The sequence below is a fragment of the Pongo abelii genome, chromosome 2 (assembly GCF_028885655.2).
Source record: "Pongo abelii isolate AG06213 chromosome 2, NHGRI_mPonAbe1-v2.0_pri, whole genome shotgun sequence".
Lineage (NCBI taxonomy): Eukaryota > Metazoa > Chordata > Mammalia > Primates > Hominidae > Pongo > Pongo abelii.
In genome coordinates this window covers 130,496,083-130,515,921 of record NC_085928.1, presented here as the reverse complement: position 1 = coordinate 130,515,921, position 19,839 = coordinate 130,496,083, and the positions used below count along the sequence as shown (strand labels likewise).

Here is a 19,839-nt window from a genome sequence, read left to right as displayed (position 1 = left end):
AGAATGTTACTCTGAAGCTGCTAAGATGCATTTTATATGCTGTTTTTAACCCCTTTCAACATGATTATAAAACGATTACTCATTGTTATATCATTTTGGTTGACAGCTTAAGCATGAAACATTATAAAGACATCTTAGAGAATATCCTTGGATACAAAGAAAATCCTAAAATCAATAATCCAGTTTATTAGCATGAACCAGAGAAAATCCAGTAGTAATGAGCCTGATGACTGACTGACTCCAAAACATTAATCTAGCTGTGCAAATATTAGTGGTTGAATCTGTTGTTGAATGTTACTGACTGGCTTTTAATACTAGGATCCAACCATCTTCCCATGACACATAGGTCCCGCTGGTTTTTAAAACATGCCAAGGAAGTACGTGGTTGAAAATGCTGCTGATGTCTGCATGTGAGTTTTATTCTGTTCCTTGCACATGATTATTTTCTACCTCATAAGCACTAATCTACGTGAGACCTAAAGCTTACATTAACTGTTCAATTCTGTAATTTATGTTTTCTTTATAAAGGCATGAGAGTGTATGCCAATGCCCCTACATGAGGAATACCCCTATTATATAGCAGCTTTCCTTTTTTGTTGGTGCTTAACAGTACTCTGATCAGTAGTGCGTGGAAAACTGTAAACACTTACCACTTTATTCCCATTCAAATCTGCCTTTAAGATTATTTTCAGGATTTAATGTGATTTAAGTGGTATTCATGTACTTAAAGATAGTGATCAAAAAGGGAACAGCATTTTCTGTAAGAATCATCATATCTTTTAACTAAGAAGTTAACAAATACCAAATTAGATTGTAAATGCTTGCTAAGATGATTACTAATGGTATTTTCTCCCTGTGGATGGTGGCCAGTGTGTGCATGTCACGTATATGCATAGTTGTAGATCATGACATCAGGAAGGGCGGATGCTGCTCTTCTACACTAGGGATTCCTTCCGTTTCTTAGGCAGCTTGTTTTCAGGGCTGGGCCTCAGGTGGTTACGTTTATATTTGGCTTCCTGCTGGTCCATGAGCATGTGACCTCGTTGGTATTTCCCTCTAAAGGACCATCAACAATGTAATATTGTAATTTTCAACAGTGAGACCTTTGCTTTGGACATGTAGCTCCAGTCATCAATTGCAATGTGGAATTCTGGGGCAGGGACATATGGCAGAAGTAAGGAGGGTATTACAGTCATTCAACAAATTATGGGGTGTCTGTTAAGTACAAAGCAAGGAGTTGGTGGCTACAGAGATGGCTGTTCAGAAAAAAAAATCACCGTCTCTGTCAATAAGTAGCTTAATAGCATGTGTATTAAATATACAGTCAAGTGGACCATCATTGTGCTGTCTTTAATTGCTGACTTTTTATAAATGTAGTAAAGGAGCCATAGACTCAAGGGAAAAGGTGGGGAATTATAGAATGAGCAAAAGATGTGACAAAATTAGAAAAGAGACCCAGGCAGACCTATGTGGAAGATAGTAATAAGACTCCTTTAAAAACTGCAACTGATATAAAACAAGCAAAAGCATGTTCTTCAGTTGGTATATATTTGAACCTGGAAAATGAATCACATTATCCTAGAAAGCATGAAACGTTACCATAAGGAATAAAGAACACAGCTAACATTTTAATCGTGTTTTTACTTTCTGATTACTCTTAAGACAAATAAAAGATTTATTCAGTGTTATTAAGAACACATACACAATATTACAATTAACATTTCCTCCCTACTGGAAATGTCAAAACATTTCATTGGAAGCAATAACTATTTTCTGAAAACCCCAGGAAAAAGGATCCAGGCCTTATGTTTTTTTTGTCTGATGTCATTTATTTATCTCCAGTTTCCCAAGCCTAATCTGAAAATTAACTTTTCAATAAAGCAGTTTTCTTTTTTGGCAAATGCACATGTTCCAAAGTCTCTTTTTCTGGTTAAGAGCTGCGTGTTGAATCCATTCGATTTTGCAGTTTTGCCCAGTGCCTTTCCTGGCTCCCTCTCTTTCTCATTAAAGGCAGAAATCCAAGCAATTTCTTGCTTTTCATCAGTAACAATATCAACGAAAATCAGAGACTCAACTTTTATTCCAAAGGAACACTTAAAAATAATTTTCAGAAATCTCTAAATATGCTTGAAAAATTGGAGAGTTATTCTTCCCTGGAACTGGATATAAATACTGCAATGAAAAAGGAAAGAATAGCTGCTGAAAAACTTTCTCTCTCTTTTTACTAAACATCAGAAAGGTCAACAGTATTTTTATTGAATTTAAAAAATCCTGAATTCCCTCAGAAATCTTTAAATTAAAAAAAGTTTCAAAACATATTTAAGAGAGCTCACTTCCTCCCTGACGTTTATTGTTTGGAGAAAACAGAACAAAACATTCTGAAACACACTCCTCATACCAAGTGGGAATACTCTTTACTTGTAATGAATGCACAAAACTCTCATTACTATTAGTTGAAAATGGAGCTCAACACTCACATTGAATTTGAAATATGGCCCCTCACATCCTGATAGAAGCAATTACATCTGTCACCTGTGATTCAGTCTTGCATGCTTGTTTGTAAAGTCAATAAAGCAATCTAAACATATTATGTGTCACAAATGGGGTAAGCTTCAGTGACGTTGCTGTCTTATTTTCTTGATTGCCTGCTCTAATTATTTAAAGAGCAGCTTAAGAGTTATTTCACTTATAGTGCATCCAACTGCCTTAAATAAACTCAGGAGGACTTTAATAATTCCGATTAGAAGTGTTTCAATCAATAATTTATATATATATGCACCTAGGTGTGACTTATAGAAAGTCCACTTTAATAATTATAGGATGAAACTTTAGCATCAAGATTTTTAAAAGAAGTTCCTGAGGTTATTTACATAAGTAGCAACATTTGAGAACCACTTGTTCTACTAGGTGTCTGACCCCAGTCCCTTCACCAAGGAGCAGGGAATCCTGTGTACTAACTCCTTTTTCTTCATTTGAAGCTTCACTACATATTTCCCTTAGTTCTTAGCAATTTACCCTCCACACTTCAACCAGGCTTCACCTGCCTTTGAGTTAACCAGTCAAGCAGGGGAGGCAGCACAAAAGGAGGCACGCTAGGAAAGAACGAAATACAAGGAGAAGGGTAATAAACTTGGCATGGGGACACAGGAGTAATCTGCCTAGAGTGCCAGGGATGGCTTCACAGAAGAGGTGACCAGTGAGCTGGAAGAGTATGTAGGACATCATCAGTGGAAGCCTAAATTATGAAATGGCTGAGCAGAAATGTCTTAGGAAGGGTGCTATCAACTAACTGTACTTGCAAAAAGGCACATAAAGATAATTGATAAGCTTTAAAGCAACTGGTGAGAGCCTTTTAACTTCCACTCTAATGATTGTTCTCCCTTTCTGTTTTAGTAATTGAACCTCTAAATTTTAGTTGGGCTCATGGCCCCTGAGAAAAAAACTATATGTCCCAGTTTCCCATTTGTCAATATGTGTCTGTGTGACTAACTTCTGGCCAATGAGATGTAATAGAAGAAGTGTTGCAAGGCAATTTCTAGGAAACTTAAAAGATACATTAAAAGACAACTGGTGCATTTCATTTGCCTCTCCTTTGTTTTGACTTTCTGCTCTCTGCAATGACTGGAGCCCCAGCCATCATTTTGGTCCATGAGAGTGAGGACTATACTGTAGGGATTGTGGAAGAATGATCTGGAAAATTCTAGGTTGCTGAAATACACAGAATTGCCATACTAGCTCTGGACTGCCGACTTCTGGACTTCTTTTTTTCTCGAGACAGAAATAAACTTATTTAGGTCACAGTTTTCTTATTTGTAAAACAGAGATAACAGTACTCACTTCATTGGTTATTGTGAAGATTAAGTGAGTTTATATAAGTAAAGCACTTAGAATGATGACTGGCCTAGTAAGTGACATAATTATATATACATAATAATTATAATATATATTATATATATATTATAATATAGATCTCTTAGGTCTTGTCTTGGGCTACTTCTCAGTCTACACTCTAGGTCAGAGGTCAGCAATCTTCAGCCTGTGGGCCAAACATGACCCACCACCTGTTTCGTAAATAAAGTTTACTGGAATACAGCTTTTATTTGTTACATATTGTCTGTGGCTGTTTTTGTGCTACCATGGCAGAGTTGAGTAGTTGCAAGAGAGATCTTATAGCCTGCTGAAAATATTTACCACCTGGTATTTTGGAGAAAAAGTTTGCCAAGCCCTGCTCTAGGTGATCTCATCCTGTCTCACAGCTTTAAATACTAATTATATGCAACATCCATGTGGACATCTCCACCCCAGGTGTCTCCTCTGAAACCAGGATCCTATATCCAACCATCAACTTGACAACTCCATTTGCCCAACCAGGGCATCTCCAACTTAATTCTTTCTAAAATCCGTTCCTCTCGCAGTAGTCCCATCTTGGCACCACCATCCACCTGGGAGCTTAAGCAAAAAACCTTCAAGCCAACTCTTTTCTTCCCTTCACTACCTAAATCCAATCCATTAGCAAGTTCATTGGTTCTTCCTCCAAAATATATGTTTAATCCAACTACTTCCTTCTCTCTGCTGCCATCATCACAGTCCAATCCATCATCATCTCCTAACTGGACTCCCTTCTGGCTTTCACATTAGCCTTGGGCCACTTTAATATTTTCTTGACGCAGCCACCAAAGAGTGATGTTTTACAGGCTGCAAATCAGATAATGTTTCTTCCTTGTTTAAAACCTTCAGTGGCTTTGCACTGTATTTAGAACAAAATCCAAACCTCTACCAAAAGGTGGTCCTTCCCCACTACTTGTCAACCCTCCTGCTTCCTTGACATAAACCAAAATAGCATCCTCATTGTTCCTTGAGCACTCCAAGTTTTTGCCTGCCTCAATTCAAGGACGCTGCACATGTTCTTCCCTCTGTCTGATATATTCCTCCCTTTAGCTCTTCGCAGGACGGAGCCCTTCTCATTTGTTTGGATGGAGCCTAAATGACATTTTGTGTGTCAGGAACCTCTTGATTCCATCAGAGGCCTGAAAGCCCTGACACTCTTCACATACATAACAACACTTGCTCTCTCAGAAAAAAGATGGAGGACTCTCTGTGCACCAAAATCCATGTGCATTAAAAAAAAAAGATAAAATGTTACATATTGCAATAAGTGGATTATCTTAGGCTTGAAAGTTCTTGGGAGATATCTGTCTGTCTAAAATCGATCCAGTTTGTTCTTTTATACCTTCGTCACAAGAGAACAGAGATATAGCTGTTTATTAAACCTACCTCAGTTGAGGTTATGGAATTACAAATAACGATCATCAGTGCCAATCATCTCTGCCCCAAAAAAGATTATAAAAAGGATTGAGACATTTCCTGCCCTTTGAAGTAACTACTCAAATTGAGGAAAGTTCCCTTTAAAAATGTAAAGAAGTATGAGTCTCGATCTTACCACTTAAGTGCTGAAAGCACATCTAATACATTTTGGTGGAAACCAAAGAGGTGCACAAAACCTTTTTGACCATACTTTCTTGGATTGTTGAGGCCTGGAATCTTTGGACTCACTGCTTTTAAAAAGGACTTCAAATCAGTTCAACTCCAGAGATGTGAGCAGGGCAAGCTCCTGGAACTTCCAGACCACTCAACTTTAAAGCAGCCCTCCCTCCAGACCCTAACACATATGGAACATTTATGGAGGCTGAGACCTGTTTTAGGTTTTCTTAGGGTCCTAGGATATTACAGCAGGAACTTCTGAGCTGTGCATTCTACATGTATTTTATCTGATTATGAGAAAACTGAATCCCAAGGGGATGAAGTGACTTGTCACATGGTAGGTGGTAGCCATTGAGGCTGTGACCCACTCCTGCTTTGACTGTATCATTTCTCCTATTGTAGGTGGGACCTTTATTTTCCCAACTGGGCCTAGTGTTGTAGGGTTAAAAAGGTGCTGTGGAGGAAAGGGAGTAAAGGAACTTGTCTCAGGCCTGGGGATTGACTGTCCTTCCTCAGGATTTCTGCCAAATTATATAAAGCCTTGAGTCACTAGATCATGCAAAACTCTAACCATTTTAGAAACTTTTACTTCCTCAGTCCTGGGAGTGTTAATTAGCATAGCTCCTCCTCCCCGACCACTACTGTAATGGTGTAATTCTTAATAAATGAACACCATGGCTACTGGGTTAATATTCAGATGGTGTTCCCTAAGTGTTCCCATAATACAGTCCCAAGAGATGATCTAAACAGAAAATAATAAAAATAAACTTTATGATCAAATGAGTTTGGGAAATGACACATTAATGCTCCTCTCTTGGAGATTCACACACACACAACTTTGAATGACTTTGTATAACAGCATTTCCTAAACATTTCTGATCATAGAACCCTGTGTGTATCTTGTAACATTTGTTACAAGTGTTCCATGAAACATACTTTGAAAAACCTAGTCATCTGCTCTGTTGGATATATATGCTGGAGCTTAAGGCACGGATACATAACAGTGTATTTCTCAGATTACACACCAAGAACCGAGAGAAGAAATCTGCTGAAGGGGAGTGTCCTTTTTAGGGTCTTTACCAAGGAGGAAAGCTGCCGGCCAGAAGAGGCAGGCTGGACACATGGAAATGCAAATCCCCAGGTGGGCACAGGACAAGACCAGGGCCTCTGGGGCTCTTGAATTAAGTCTGTTTTGGTAGGAATAGAAACTCAAAGCTCTTCTCTTTTAAAACATATCGTACACTGAATTTGTTTCTAATTTTTTCCCTTGGCATTTCATAAAAGCTTTTGATAGTTCTAGCCCATTACAGCTCTACAAAAGGGCACTAAGGGGAGACTTTTGTTCACAATCGATCACCAAGCAGAATATGCTTTTACAAAAATGTGCTTGAAAAAGTGACAGTGTTTTACTAGTATAAAGGGAATGGATTCTGATCTGGTGCAGTGGAAAAAAAATGGCTCTGATTAGAACATTGAAGTAGGAACAAGACAGTCTTAGGGACCAAGCTGATGGAAGCAGGCCCAATAATTGAACTGAGAGATTTCCAAAGGGCAAGAGACTCTCATCAAGGCAGTCCTGGTGGCTTCCTCAACCTGGACACCCTCTTTGTGGGTCTAAATTTTGGAGTTGCATGTTTTATTTCACAAAGGTGGAATAATTGCCTCAGCACACTCGTGCAAAAGATACCACAAACTTAGCTACAGCAGCCTTTTACTAGATGAAATAAGTCAATTTCTAGGATGAGCAAGTTAAAAAGAACAGCCTTTTGTGGTTCCACAAAGATTATAAAATAGAGTCCAAAATGCTTAGGTCAGTGATTCTCAAATGGTGGTTTCTGAACCAGCAGCATTAGCATATCCTGGAACTTCTTAGAAATGCAAATTCTGCAGCCCACCCCAGACCAACTGGATCATAAACTCTGGGGGGTGAGGACAGCAAGCCCTCCAGGGGATTCTGATACTAGCCGAAGTTTGAGAACCACTGTCTTAGTAAAGCCTGAAGTTGCTCTAGCTAGTCTGTGTCAACTTTTCCAGCATCACTGGCTGTTACCTTGAGCCCTGGATTCTCAAAACTTCTGTCTTCTTCTGTTTCTGTTTTCTCCTGGTCCTGGCAGGTGTATTGACTTTGTCCTTGATCTAAAACGTTTTAGGCCTAATTAGGCTAGGAAGAATGGCGTGCTCCACGTGGCCAATGCAGCTCAATTTTCCTGGCCTCTACTTTGAGTTTTGGTGACCATGTACTACCAGTACCATAATACATAACAAACTTTATCACTGTCACTCCAGACTCTCAACAGGAGCAGTGATATCTGACATTTTTGGGTCTTTGGACATAATACTATCACAAGAGCACAAGCTCTCTGCTTCCACCTAACTCCACAGCCAAACCTATTGATGGTATACCAGAAACCTGCATGTCATATAGCCTTTTCCCACATGTCTCCTCTATCTCTGGATAGTTCTTTTCAGTCATCTTCAAGGGATGATCTCCTCATCTGTCTTTTACAATTGGCCATAACTTTGGTTCTATTCTCAGCCCTCTTCTAACCATACATATTCTTCCAGGTGAAGCCATCAATGTCTACAGCTTCAGCTATTGCCCGTGTGCAGATGGTGCTTAATCTCTCTTGTGCCTTCCAGACCTGCATTCCAGCCACCTACCAAACCCCTTTCCGTGGATGCCAATGTACCTCACATACCAATTCTAAACTCAGTGTGTCAGATTCTGTGTTGGGTGTTTATATGCATCATCTTATTTAAACATCACAATAGTCCTACAGCAGCTATGGCTGGCCACATTTTTTTTAAAATTTTTATTTTACTTCAAATTCTGGGATACATGTGCAGAATGTGCAGGTTTCTTACATAGGTATACATGTGCCATGGTGGTTTGCTGCATCTATCAACCTTCATCTAGGTTTTAAGCCAGGCATGCATTAGGTATCTGTCCTAATGTAGCCACATTTTTTCAATAGATGAAAACAGACCTATTTGTCTGAAGTGGCACAATGGTAATTTGAAGAGTGAGGATTCAAATCCAGATCTGTTCAAGTAGAAATTACATACTTGGACTTTTCATTACAGCTTGTTTATCTCTCTGTAGCTTTGCCACAGCCTCTAGTCACAAAGGGCCAACTATTCTATGCTGTTACTATTTTAATGAAACTAATCATTTCATTTTTAAGAGAAAACTTGCCTAACCCAAGAGGTTTCTATACCTCTCATCTTACTCTGATCTTTCCATTCATCCTCCACATTGCAGCTAGGGGAATTGATTTTAAAGGAGAATCTAAAGCATGTCACCTATTGCCCCTCCCACAACCCCAATCCTAGCTTGCAATAATCTTTAGTTTTTAAGATAAAGCTTAAAGACTTAGAAGTCTTTTGTAATGTAGCTCCTGACTACTTTCTACTCTTATCTCTTGCCACTTTCTCATATGACCTGAATGCTGGCCATTTGCAATTTTGTTGAACAGCATCTCTCTGGCTTGGTCACACACAGTTTCCTATGTACAATGGCCCATGCACTGTGCTAACCCCTTTCCTGTAGATTATATCATTTAAGCCTCACAGCAATCCTGCTCGTAGATATGACTGTTCCTGTTTTAGAGATAAGGAAACTGAGACTCAGAGAGGTTCCGTAACTTGCCCACAGTCATAAGACTGATAAGTGGTATTCTCAATGCATGCAAATACCACATTTATGTCCAAAATGGTATGTCTCTGTTTTGCTGCCCTTATGCCATTCAGCAGCTTACACTGGAGTCTGGGAAACTGTAGGGCTATAGTGACTGACATGCAGTGATTCTTCGTGGTTTGTCATCTGTCCTCTTTGATGAGTCCAGAAACTTAATCATGTCAGACAAGGGAATTTGTACACTCAGAAAATTTCTAAACAATCTTTGCTGGATGTTTAGTCCATGAAATCCTCTTTTGCATATTGAGAAATAATATATAGTCTGATTTCAGCCTAAATTCAAGATTTGTTCCATTTAAGTATTCAAGTAATGGATTGTAGGGTTCAAAACTCCCAGACACGTTTGTACTATTCCAAGGCCTTTCTCGCATAGTATTTCCAGTGGATGGAACAGTGCCGATTAAAGACTGGAGTCCTAGCATAGTGTCTTTCACATAAGAACTCTGGGATAACGATCAAGGGTTTTATTCTGACTGATATTTCCTAAGACCAAAGGCAAATTATAAAGTCTTCTTGTGCTTTGAGAGAATGAGATACTATTCAAAAAGAGCTCAGGATCCAAACCAAAAGGAAAATGCACATATGCAAAAGTGAACAGAATAGTATTTGTAAGGCTGGAGATTGAAAGAAAAGTGAAAAATTTGAAATATACTTCAGACCACTGTTATCATCATTGAAGTCTTCTATTTGCTAAGCCAACAGTGGAATGTCTGCTCTTTTTTATAAATGAACATTTGATTCAAAAGCAAACCTTAATGAATCTAATATAGTCTGATGTGGCTTGAACATCATGGCATAGAAAAAATGCAAAAATATTTCAGTTTTGGTGTACCTTTAATTAGACAATTAGCTACATAATAATGATGAGGTCTATTGCATGGTGACTTTATAAACAATAAGATTGCTTGGGAAGGTATTTCCATTCATTTTGCACAGTGGAAAACTGAGGGGTGCTTTTCTTACTGTACATAATTACAAAGGGAAAAGGTTAGTATTGAAAATTTAGGCCCTCAGGTTACTATTCTAGAAATCACTTTTCCCACTTTCACGCTATGCTTTTCTAAGTGGAAAATTATTTTATTGTTTTGGAATTTCTGGGTGACTAATAATGTGTTTCAACACAAATTCTAAGATCACTTCAATGATTTATCTGTTTTTCCAAAGATGTGCTTAATTTAATGTCATATTGTATATTTATTATAGTCAATATGTTTCCCTGTATCTCTAGAAAAAAATGCTCTTCAATATTTTGTTTTTTATAAATATCATTTATGTTTTGCTTGAATATCACATAGCAACTCATTTAGTGTATTTTTTAATTTAATCATTAGAGAAAGTAGATATGTTTCCCCTTAATATGTTAAGATAATTATTTCATTGTAATTCACAATGATCGACTTGATGTGAAAAGTTGAGTGGTTGTTTAAGTGGAATAATTTTGACATTTAACAGCTACAGTATACTTTCTTTATCCCAGAATAACATGTCAGAGATTAATTTTAAAACAAATTTCCCTAATAATAGGAATAATGAATGAACAATTGAATCACCTGCATTTACTTTGCTTTTTCACCCTTAAGAACAACTAGTGCAAAATTTAGACTATGCCACAACTGATGTAGTTTCAAAAGATTTATTCTTTGTCAGTACAGGCTCCAGTCCTACATTATACTTGAAAATGTTATAAAAATAATAAAAGGTAAAAAGTTCAAAGTACTGATACATGCTACATTGTGGGTGAATCTCAAAAACAGTATGCTAAGAGAAAGATGCCAGTCATACAAGACCATGTATTGTAGCATTCCACTTTTGTTAAGCTTCAGAAAAGGCAAATCTACAGGGACTGAAAGAAAAGTGGTTGCCAGAGGCTGGGCACAGGAATGGGGAGTAACTGTAAATGACTCAAAGTTTCTTTTGGAATGATGGAAATGTTCTAAAATAAGATCCTGATGATGGTTGCACGCCTCTGTAAATATACTAACAATCATCGAACTATACACTTAAAACAGGGGAATGTGATGGTATGTAAATTATATCTCAGTGAAGCTTTATAAAAATAGATGCAGGGCTACAAATAGCTTGAGTTAATTAAGACTGATTCTCAAAATAAAATAAAGTTTACATCATTTATGTATCAATACCATGTATGTTATTCTCCCAGATCTAATGGAGATACACCATAGAAGGAAGACATGGCCCTGACTCTGAAATTTGCAATCAAACTAAAAATACATATCAGCAAGCAGAAAACAGTATCCCACACACTGAATACTTCAAGCGTTAAGTGAACATGGAGTAAAATGGAATTATTATTTTTGAAACAACGTAGGTTACATTCTTCATTATTCTTTCCTAAGACAAATGCTAGCCAGCCAATAGAATTTTCATCATCGCTTGGTTGTCAACAGAGTTACTGCTCATTGCAAGCCTAGACTTGAAGCTCTGCCAACATTTTCTGTTTGAAAATCCTATGAAAAAAGGGGTGTGCATTTAACTTTTTATTCTCAGCATATAGTACAGTATTGGACACATAGAACACACTCAATTTAAAACATTGTCAGTATAAATTATGATGAATTCACCATCTGCAGTGAATCAAACAGGCATGTTTAGAAGCCACAATTAAATAAGGCAGAACACAGTGAATACTTGTACAAAATTTCATCACAGCATTAAAAACAAAAATCCAAATTCATTCTGATGGGGCATGGGGACACACAGAGGAAGCGATATCTGAATTGGGCCTTGAAGGATGAGTAGAGTAAAAGGATTTGTAAAAGTTTTCGAAAATAGGATCTACTTCATGTTGGTACCCTTGAGATCCAAATCCAGAAATGGCAAATTGAAATTCTTCATTTTATTTCAAATGTCAAAATGTTCTAGAAAGATACACAATAAATATCAAGGTTAACTTAAGACATACTCTGATCTTAGTTGTTTTGTAATGTAATATGATTGGATTGTGGAAAGAAAAGAATGTTTAGTTAAAATATGAGAAGAGAATAAAATGGCTGTGTCTATTTTTTTATCTTCAGAAAAGTCTTCAGACCGTGGACAATGTGCTCTTTGTCCCTATTACGGAGAAAGGTGTTCCCTAGGTAAGTATCATCCTATGGTTCCAACCTTAAAAATGTCACAGGGGACAGAGAAACAAGTAACTTTTTCTTCTGACATTCACCTTTAGAGGATTGAATAGCTGCTTATTAGAGGACTTTTAGAAAATATACTTTCTTCTAACCCAGTAAGATAATGAGCCAGCTCACCAGTAAAGATCTAGGCCTGCTCACACTAAGATATAAGTGGTTTGGAAGATTGAAAACTATTTCTGCATCATATAATTAAGTTCAAAATTTTATAGGAACAAACACCGTGTCATATAATTTTTTAGTATCTCTGTTCAAAATGTATAATCTGATTCTAATCATGAGGAAAGGCTGGGTGCGGTGGCTCATGCCTGTAACCCAGAGCAAAGGAGGCCAAGGTGGGTAAATTGCTTTAGGCCGGGAGTTCAGGGCTGCAGTGAGCTATTAGCTCACCACTGCACTCCAGCTTGGGCAACAAAGTGAGACCTTGTCTAAAAAAAATCATGAGGAAACATCCGTCAAACTTAAATTAAGGGACATTCTAAAATAATAATCAGCCTGTATTTTGTCAAGAAATATTTCTTCAATGGTGTGAACGACAAAGAAAAACTGTGAAATGGTTCCAGACTAACATGAACCTGGAGGACATTATGCTAAGTGAAATAGGCCAGGCACAGAAAGAAAAACACTGCATGATCTCCACCATATGTGGAATGGAAAAAGCTGAAATTGAAGCAGACTAGAGTAGAATGGTGATAACTAAGGTCTGCAGCAGGGAGGGTAGGTAGAATGGGTAGATGTTCGTCAAAGGGTACATAATTTCAGTTAGATATTGCTAAAATGTTCTCACCACAAAAAATGATAAGGATATAGGTGATAGATATGTTGATTAGCTTGATTTAATCATTTAAAGATGTATAATGTGTCAAAACATAACATGTACATGATAAATACATACAATTTTTATTTGTCCATTATACTCTAATAAAGCTGCACAGGTGGTGGGAGGAAGAAGCAGACTAAAGAGATAAAAAATAAATAAATAAAATGAATGATCCTGGCCTGGATCCCAGACCGGAAAATAAGACTGGTATAAAGGACAATTGGTGGTGGCCTCTCCCAGCCCTATCTAGAGGAACGAAGCCTGTGAAAACCTCTTAGAGACAAGCCCTCTCTCCAGCCCTGGTCCTCACCTCAACTCCCCCTCCAAGGGGGTGGCAGGAAGGATAATTTGTAAAATGTAAATAAAGTCTGTAGATTAGAAAATAGTATGCATCAATGTTAAACTTCCCAATTCTGATAATTGTGCTATGGTGTCCTAAGATAATTTCCTTAGTTTTAGCAGGTATTTAGAGTTAAAAGGGCATGATGTTTATAACTTACTCTCAAATGGTTTGCAAATGGCATAATAATAATATGTATATACGCAAACAAACACATACAGAGAATGAGAAAAGAAATATGGTAAAATGTTAACAATTGGTGAATCCAGGTGAAGGGTATGGGAATTATTTGCACTATTGCAACTTTTTGGTAAACCTGAGATTAATTTAAAACAAAATATAAAAAGGAATTTATAGGTCTGCCTTAGGAGCCCTTCCAAGAAAATGTACAATTTACTCAACCTTGAAGACTTAGTGGTCCTTTGCCACCAATTTTATTTTTCCACTTCAACTCTTAGAAACAGAATCCAACTCAGAAAGTAAGCAGATTTTCAATAAAACAAGTAATAACAAATAGCTTTTGATTCATTAAAAAAGGAGGTCAGATGATTTGCATAATTTTATTTTTCAGTAGTGATCACCAGGCTTATATTCCTGATATCAAAAAGTCTTAAAAAATCATAGAACGGGCTTTCATTTCTTTTTTTGGGAGAACAAATAAGACTCAAGCATAGAATAATTGCTTCAAAGGAAATTTAAGAATGAGCATGTCGTGTGTAACCAGGAAAAGATAACAAGAAAGAAATTCCCTATGTCTTGTCTTAAATATTAAGTGGGATGAACCCATTGCAGATACCTGTTTCCCTGGAAACCCATTCAATTGAAATTGCTGCAAAAATTAACATGTATTATTTTTCCCTTAAAGGGCAGTAGCTTCTTTTACTTACACAGTTTTGACCTTTAGTTTTATGTCTTAGTCTTATTATAAGAAGTTATTTCCAGAACTAGGCAAACAAAGAGCTGAATACATATCTTTTCATTAGTCCTGAGGCTTAACTAAAATAGTATGGCCTTTATAGCTGTACTAGATATCTGAGGCAACTATGGGTGGTTGGGGTACAATCTGCCAGTCATAGAATATTGCAGTCTAGACTAATAAACCATCAACCCACACATGATATTCTTACTCAAATGCCAAGTGTCTTTATCATATAGACAATTGAGTTAAACAGTCACATATGCAGCACAGCTCTGTATTTTAAGAGGCAGTAAAGTTTAATAAAGCCAAGTCCCTTGTATAAGCCCATACTGACAAATGTCATGGGGACAGAGGTTCACAATATATAATAATCCTATGTCAGGTCAGTGCCATGGAGAATAGCTCTGGACCATGGAGGATTTCTGACTCTAATCTTACTTGAGAAGCTCAGCTGTTTCTGAATTTCTGGGACCCGGGCAGTGTGGATAGAGGCTCATATTTGTTCCAGTTCAATCAAGAAGGCTGAACTGGCCAAGACCTGAAAGATCAATCTGTAAATACAGCTCACAATTAGAATTAGCCACAGAACAGAATAACTGGAGAGATAAACCAGCCCTGTGCCAGGGCAGGTCGTAAGCACAGGTGATACGGTTCCCCCATGTATGTGCTTCCTAGACTGCAATGCCACTATCAGAGGCTACCTTTGGCATGAGGTCGCTGCATCTCCAGGAGTACTCAAAACTCAAAGCCTCCCTGCCCTGGAGAGGTAAGGATGTAAGTCAGTACTGGTCACCAACACCTTCAGGGGAATAAGTTTTTTTAATGGAAAATGAGAATGTTTTCAGAAACTGAAGAGGGAAGAAGCCTAGACTTTGTAGAGACTGAAAATGGGTTTGGATAGCCTGAAGGGGACTCCTATGTTCCTGGGAAAAAGATATCCTCAAGGGAAGTAAGGACACTGAAAGCGATGGTTTAAGGCAACTGATTTCCCAACTTATCCTGGAACTGGTATTATGTTTTCATGATGATCATAGCTTGTTTTAGGGGGCTGGTAATGATTTAATGTATTTTTCCTTGTCTTCCCCACAAGCGGAAATATGATTATCATATTGGAGGGCCACTTTAAAAATGGAGTGTAGATTCATCTATTTGATTTCTTTGTGGTCAATTAATCTCTGACTACATTCTTTGTTGGAGAGAATTATTGATTTAGCCAAGGTTAAATAGCTGGTGAGTGTCAAAGCCAAGAACCAATGGTCATCTGTTCTAAACATTCTCCTATGTGTTTACTAAGTGCTGGGCAACATCCTTAAGATACGATGCAGCAGGCCAGCTGTGTAAGGTGAAGCCTTTGGGGGATATCTTGATAGCCTGTGATCATTATGCCATTCACACATTTGTCTAGATTTGGCTGGAAACTCTTTGTAGTTTAAACCTATGCTCAGGGTCAGCCCTTGACAAACAATGAGATAGGTGACATTTGTCTTTAGAGCCTTGACAATGAAGTGAGTGCTGCTCACAACCTGACAAGCTGCACAGTATTACTTGTTACTTGGCAGTCCTGTTCCTTATTATTATTCTTTTCTTTCTCTCTTATCTATTGCTATCCTTACCCTGTTCATGGCCTTCTTCTAGTCCCATTCTTTCCATTGTCTTTATTGGACCCTGTCAAGAGTAAAAGGAATCTTATCCAATTCATCCATTTGAAGAATCTAATGACTTGATAAGATATTCAGCCAGTAAGTTTGCATTTTGAAAGACCACAGTGGGGCCGGGTGCGGCGGCTCACGCCTGTAATCCCAGCACTTTGGGAGGCCAAGGCGGGCGGATCACGAGGTCAGGAGATCGAGACCATCCTGGCTAACACGGTGAAACCCCATCTCTACTAAAAATACAAAAAATTAGCCGGGCATGGTGGTGGGCGCCTGTAGTCCCAGCTACTCGGGAGGCTGAGGCAGGAGAATGGGGTGAACCCGGGAGGTGGAGCTTGCAGTGAGCCGAGATCGCGCCACTGCACTCCAGCCTGGGCGACAGAGTGAGACTCCGTCTCAAAAACAAAACAAAACAAAAAAACAAACAAACAAAAAAAAGAAAGCCCACAGTGGAAGGGCAATGATAGAATTATAAGCATTCAGGGCAACTTGTAGGAGATGTCCTGGGGAAGAGAAAGACTGAATTCCAGTGATCACCTACGATGTCTTTGTAAGGCTGACCCTCCCAATAACACCTTTCCAACTTCAATGCTAGGTACATTAGCAATCTACTTGTATCTGATTTTGTCTGAAAACTACCTGTTGGAAGAGTCAAGGGATTTGGCTATTGCATCTGTTCTGCCTGCGTCCATAATATTCCTGGCTTTAGAAACTTCACTCCTGTCAGTCACAATTTAGTGGTTATTCTTACATGGGCATTCTACATTCCTAACGTCCAATGTGGTTCTCATAGTCTTTCTGGCTCATTGTAAGAAAAATAACTCTCATTTATCGAGCTTTCACTGTGTCCCATGAGATCATTTAAGAGTTTTTTTCTTTCCACAATTCTGTGAAAGGGGGTCCACATTTTACAGATGAGAAAACTGAGGCTCAAACAAACTAAGTGACTTGCCCAAGTTTCAATGGCTGGTAAATGGCAGCACCAGAATATGACCTCGGACTGTGTAAGTAGATACGTGCTGACCTCTACTGCTCCCATCACAGCAGGTCTGACCGCCCTGCATCTTTACCTGACAGTAGAGCAGTATTTCCTCCGCAGTTTCAAATTCTTTCCTTTGGGTCTGGAATATTCTTACCCTTTAGAGTCACAGGGGATTATAACAGTAGAGAGCTCTGACCCTGGGGCCAGATTGCCTGAGTTAGAATTCCAGTTCAGCTACTTCATTTTCCCCTTGATTTCTTATTTAAAGTTTTAAATTTTAAAAGAGTCTGCAAAAAAAAATACTTTCTTTGTTGCTATGGACTTTTCTTTCAACTGTTTATGCCTCTACTAGAGCTGTGCACATAATGTTTTGTTTTGCGTCCCTTCATTTATTTTTATATAGTTCAATGAATTTCAAGGTCAGAAAGGCTGGCAAAAACTGGAGGAGGTGGGCACAAGGCTAAGAGGTGTGTTTATATTCTAAGAACAGTTATCATTGTTTAGTTTCTCTTAAGTGCCAGGCACTATGTTGGGTGCTTTATACAGATTATCTTTCATCTTTTTTCTTTTCTTTTTTTTTTTTTTTTTTTTTTTTTTTGAGACAGAGTCTCACTCTGTCGCCCAGGCTGGAGTGCAATGGCGCTATCTTGGCTCACTGCAATCTCTGCCTCCTGGGTTCCAAGCGCTTCTCCTGCCTCAGCCTCCTGAGTAGCTGGGATTACAGGCACACACCACCATCCCCAGCTTAATTTTTTTTGTATTTTTCGTAGAGACAGAGTTTCATCATGTTGGCCAGGCTGGTCTTGAACTCCTGACCTCAAGTGATCCACATGCCTCGGCCTCCCAAAGTGTTGGGATTACAGGTGTGAGTGACCGCGCCCGGCCTTTCATCTTTTTATTTTTATTTAAAAAAATTAAATCCTTCATTGAAATATCTTTCATCTTTACAACAAATCTGAAAGCTAGATATTATTCCTGTTTAAAACTAAGTGGACTGAGGGTTACAGAGGTTAAAAAATTTTCCCTGAGCTGATGATTTAAAGAGCAAGAAATAAACTGAAGCCTAACTGTAAAGCATATGATCATAACATTAAACAAATTATGCACATCATTATTCATTAATACATTAATTTTTATTAATACATTCTTGTAAAGATTTTTGAATGTGGTTGCATATGAAGTTAATCCTTCTTATTCCACCCTTTTCTAAGGTATCTACTGAAACAAGTTTGATGTATATCTGGGAACTATTTTCTGTGCACATTTGTAAACACAATTATATAGACTTTTAATGCTATAAATGGGATTACACTATTCTTAATGCATGCTTACTTTCATTAAGTATTCCTAAAATCACTTCTTTTAAAAAAGTCTGTTTTTAATTTTTCTAGTGAATGCTTTGGATATACCACAATTTATTGGAACATTCCCCAGTGGACAGACATTTAGATTGCTTCCAGTTTATCAGTAACAAAAAACAAAGATGCAAAGAACATGTTTGAACAGACTTGTGCCCTGTGTGAGTACTTCCCTGGAACAGAGTATGATAAGAGGTATGGTTGGGTACATCTGCATCTTTTGGCATGACAGACACTGTTCAGTTGGCCTTGGAAAGCGTGGGGTGGTCCATCCCCTGCTCCATGTGCATCTCAATGAAAACTGAAGTTAGATGAACCAGGGCCTTGAATTTCTGATATCTACCTCCCTTTGACATTGCTGTTTCCAGTTTTTTGTTTTTTCTTCCCTCCAATCTCGTGGGTAGCTTTTTTCCCCCTTGCCCTTCTATTTCTGTCTGCCCCAGTATATGTATGGGGTACTCGTCCCTGCCTTTGAAGTATCAAATCACACAGCTATCTGACATATGCCCAAAGTGGGGAGAGAGCCATTGTTCTCATGTTGACTGCTAAGGTTCCCAGAGTGCCCTTGAGGTATATGAATCACTGGCACTCTCAGTTGGGACTGCAGATCCTGATGTATGATGAGTGGGGCAGAGTGGAGAGCAGAGATAGATGGAGCAGATGATAGTACTGGCGGAAGGGCACAAGCTTTTTAATCCTCCACCTTCTAAAATACTCATTCACCTAGAGATGCCCTTGTATTTTACTTAAGGACAAAGATAGCAATCATCTACTGAAAATGTGAATGTCTAACGTGAAGGATTATAATGCACACAATGACTTGCATTTATGTCTCCAACTTTTAAGACACTTTGTTATTTTGGTAAATGAGAATGGCACATCATTTGAAATTGTCATCACTGATTTGATTCATTTTTTTGTCTTTATGAAGAGCATGAATTAATAGTTTTCCCCTTGCTGACATAAGATATTGTTTAAAAAATTACTTTAACTTGTCTAAATCTTGAGGACTGGTTTAATAAATTATGATACATCTATAAACAAGAATAACCTATAGCCAATAAAGTCAGGACTCAGAATATTTAATGACATGGGAAAATGTTCATGATATATTGTTAGGCATTAAAAGCTGGTTAAAATGGTATGCCTAGTATGATCCCAGGTTTATAAAAAACACACATGCACAGAGAAAAGACTGAAATATAATAAGAATGTGCAGTGCTTACCCCTGGGGAATAGAACTTCAACTGATTTTAAAACATTATTTGCAATTTTAAAAATTTGTAGAAATTTTTTTTCTACCATGAACATATATAGGCTTTTACAATGAGAGGAAATAACTTGTTCTTAAAATTATTTTAACTCATTCCCTCTTGCCTTCCTGGGTATCTGAGAATCAGTTTTAAAAATATTAAGCACAGAGACATTTCTGTGAGATCACTGA

At 38.0% G+C, this 19,839-nt stretch overlaps 1 protein-coding gene and 1 long non-coding RNA gene across 19 annotated transcripts in view; one reads left to right on the top strand and one right to left on the bottom strand.

Annotated features, from left to right (window-relative positions):
• The window catches only part of LOC103890229 (uncharacterized), a 123,349-nt gene extending 104,766 nt beyond the window's left edge, over positions 1–18,583 (top strand). The window contains exons 2-3 of the long non-coding RNA XR_008523834.2: positions 12,214–12,276; positions 18,429–18,583. This is a non-coding gene — a long non-coding RNA (uncharacterized LOC103890229). The remainder of the gene's footprint in view (positions 1–12,213; positions 12,277–18,428) is intronic.
• Positions 1–19,839, bottom strand: part of THRB (thyroid hormone receptor beta) — a 371,566-nt gene that overhangs the window by 47,465 nt on the left and 304,262 nt on the right. The window lies entirely within an intron of this gene.